Raw genomic sequence first — 4,029 nt, forward strand, 5'->3', positions numbered from 1 at the left:
GTCATTACCATCCCTGACTTCAAACTCTATTACAGAGCCACAGTAATGAAAACAGTGTGGTACTGGCATAAAAACAGAGAAGTCGACCAATGGAATCGTATAGAAGACCCGGATTTTATCCCACAAACCTATGAACACCTCATTTTCGATAAAGGAGCTAAAAGTATACAATGGAAGAAAGAAAGCATCTTCAACAAATGGTGCTGGCACAACTGCATGTCAACCTGTAGAAGAATGAAAATAGACCCATATCTCTCACCGTGCACAAAACTCAAGTCCAAATGGATTAAAGACCTCAATATCAGCCCAAACACACTGAACCTGATAGAAGAGAAAGTGGGAAATACCCTACAACAGATGGGCACAGGAAATCGCTTCCTATGTATAACCCCAGAAGCACAGACATTAAGGGCAACATTGAATAAATGGGACCTAATTAAACTGAGAAGCTTCTGTAAAGCAAAGGACATGGTCACTAAGACACAAAGGCAACCTACTGACTGGGAGAAGATCTTCACCAACCCCGCAACAGACAAAGGTCTGATCTCCAAAATATATAGAGAACTCAAGAAACTAGACTTTAAAATGCTAATTAACCCAATTAAAAAATGGGGCACTGAACTGAACAGAGAATTCTCAACAGAAGAAGTTCAAATGGCCAAAAGACACTTAAGGTCATGTTCAACTTCCTTAGCAATCAGGGAAATGCAAATCAAAACAACTTTGAGATATCATCTTACACCTGTCAGAATGGCTAAAGTCAAAAACACCAAGGATAACCTTTGCTGGAGAGGCTGTGGAGGAACGGGTACCCTCATCCATTGCTGGTGGGAATGCAATCTTGTGCAACCACTGTGGAAGTCAGTGTTTCGGTTTCTCAGGAAATTCGGGATCAACTTACCCCTGGACCCAGCAATACCACTCCTGGGAATATACCCAAGAGATGCTATTTCATATGACAAAAGCATTTGTTCAACTATGTTCATAGCAGTATTATTTGTAATAGCCAGAACCTGGAAACAACCTAGATGCCCTTCAATGGAAGAATGGATGAAGAAAGTATGGAATATATACACGCTAGAGTACTACGCTGCGGTAAAAAACAATGACTTCTCGAATTTTGCATGTGAAATAGTTTTTAAAATGTTCAGTATCATTCATTAGTCAGCAGAGAAATACAAATTAAACTACTTTGAGATTTTGTCTTACTTCAGTTAGAAAATCCTAATTTGACTCTTGTGGTGGTTGTTAGGAGGATGACCAGACAAATTCTGAGTCATAAACAAAGGGATGTCATTTTGATTTTAGTGGAGTGGAAGCTTAGGTGAAAATGAGAAGTACCTCGTCGGACAAAAACAAAGTTAAGTACTCATTCTAAAGACTGAGAAGGCAGGCTACTGTAGAAAGGCGTAAGAAACCAAATGTAAACACGTATTTAATGATTGCTACAGTTTTACAAAGAGCAAATCATTGTAAATACCTGAATGTGTATCAGTAATTCTCTGATTACAGATGTGACTATTTCTTAAATAGAAAATCTTTTTTAAAACATTTATTTATTTATTATGTATATAATATTCTGTCTGTGTGTATGCCTGCAGTTCAGAAGAGGGCACCAGACGCCATTAAAGATGTTTGTGAGCCACCATGTGGTTGCTGGGAATTGGACTCAGGACTTTTGGAAGAGCAGGCAATGCTCTTAACCTCTGAGCCATCTCTCCAGACCCTTAAATAGAAAATCTTAAGGCAGGTAGAGAGACTCTTCATAAGCACATATGGCATGCTATATGTTATTTTTCTCTTTTTTAACCACCCTATCAATTTCTTATACATGACACACACATATATTCATATCTGGTATTAAATTTACTGTTAAATGAAAACAAGCAAACATTAGAAGAATGAGTAATTACTGTATTTTTGTTAAAATAAAAAAATGTGTTTCTGCATATGTAAAAAATCTCTGTAGGGATATTCAAGAAGAAAATTACTATTATTAGTACAAAATATAGAACTAAAATTATTGTAAGTATCAAAACTTGGAAGTTGAAATAGAATAGGAGTAGTAGCTTAAATTATAGATCCTATTCTTCATCTTCTAGTAAATTCATACTTTAAGAACTACATTACCCAGAAATCATACTTAGGAGGTTATGACTATCAGAAACAATCACACACAGTTGTAAGCATAAAGGGTTAAAAGTAAGAATATATATGTGTGTTTCTAATTGTCATTACACAGACACACTACAGACAGACAGATAGATAGACAAACACACATAAAAACAATATTCTCAGTCTGTATATGTTACTTGTACATGTGTTTTCAGGACTCTTTGTTATTGGAGAACCAATTGGTGTGCTCTTCTCTAAGGAAGACTATCTCATTCTCAACACCCCTTGGTAGCTTGTACTTTTTGTATAGGGTTGAACTTTGTGGGTTTTCACCATCAATTTTTAAAAGCCTGTTGTTGTTTTCCTTGTTTAGCTCATGTTTGGACAGTCATGCTGATAATGATTTATATTGTAGCTTCTGACATTCCAGAAAATACAGTTTAACTGAAAACGCTCTAATTCTCTGACTCTTACAGCCTCTCTATCTCCCTCTTTTGCAATGTTCCCTGAACCTTAAGTGCAGGAGTTACACTGTAGGTTTATCCATTGGAACTTGGTCCCACAACTCTGTACTTTGATTGGTTATGGTTTTCTGCAATAGTCACTGTCTGTTGTAAAGAGAAATTTCATTGATGAGAGGTTTCCTTTTCTGTGTACCTAAGAACAAGAGTATAATTAGGGTCTGTGCTATTTTACTAAAGTGGTGGCTGTATGTTCTCCTCCAAGAAACACATACCTATACTAGCTCTGGGTAGTTGGCAAGGTATCCAATAGAAGGCACCTCTTGGGGAAGTGGTAACGAGGGGAAAGAGCCATATGCATTTTTTCAGAATCGCTCAGACTACCCTAACCAGCAGCTCATAAGAGAACTTCTCATGCCTAGTGTTAGGGTTCTAATTAGGTGGCCTTTGGCTCTTGGAAGGAACACTGTTAGTCCAGATGAAAACAATCCATTTAAACTACAAGTGCATATTTATACATACATTTATGAATAGTATAGTTTTTTGTAGGTAGATAGTTAATGGAATTATTCCTTATGGACTTTTAAGGTATCCTTTTTAATATTTTTGTCATCCTTCTTATGTGTTGATCTCTCCCTGTCCCTGATTAGATCACTTATACCATGTTGTCACCTTGTGCATTGTTCTTACATCCCCCTACCAGGTGATGGTCACATTTTACTTTCCTGCTTCCTAAAGTTACTGAAAAATATGTACTTAAATCTGAAGATCTGGATCTAGGAGTTTCCAGTTAGAGAAAATCTGACATTTGTCTTTCTGGGTCTGTGTTGACCAATTCCATATGTTCTTTACTAGTACTATCTCTACCTGCAAAGTTCATTATTTAATTTTTCTTTAAAACTCAATAGAATTCTGTGATGTATATGTAACACCTTTCATCATGCATTTGTTTGCTGAGGGCCATTTAATAAGTATCTGGTTTCAGTTTTGTTATGACTGATTAAAAATAACTTTCAAAACACATAATAAATTGAATTATTATCAATTGTGATTTTTAAAATAATGTGTTGCTATCTTTCTGGAAATATTAAATAAAATAAAATGATTGATCCAATATGTAAAAAGAGGTAGTGCGAACTCATAACTTTCTTGTCCTAGATTTCCTTGATCTGGTACTCTAGATCAAATACATTTTTAAAGAAAACAAGAGAAATGATAATAATTTCTTCCTCTTTGTACAGTCATCCAGATCTCAGTGCTTAACTAGTGTTAGCTCTGCTCTGTGACTTCAAGCAAGCTTTATTTGTCAGAATATAAACAAAATATTACACAACAGCAGGTGGCAAGTATAGAGGGCAGATGTGAGGGGATGAGAAGACAAGTGAGATCAGAATACATGATGTGAGAAATCTTCAATAAATAAATAAATAAACAAATAAATAAATAAAAGAAA

Source organism: Microtus oregoni, unplaced genomic scaffold, assembly GCF_018167655.1.
Source record: "Microtus oregoni isolate MIOR12 unplaced genomic scaffold, Mior012 000059F_ref0000304, whole genome shotgun sequence".
NCBI classification, from domain to species: Eukaryota; Metazoa; Chordata; class Mammalia; order Rodentia; family Cricetidae; genus Microtus; species Microtus oregoni.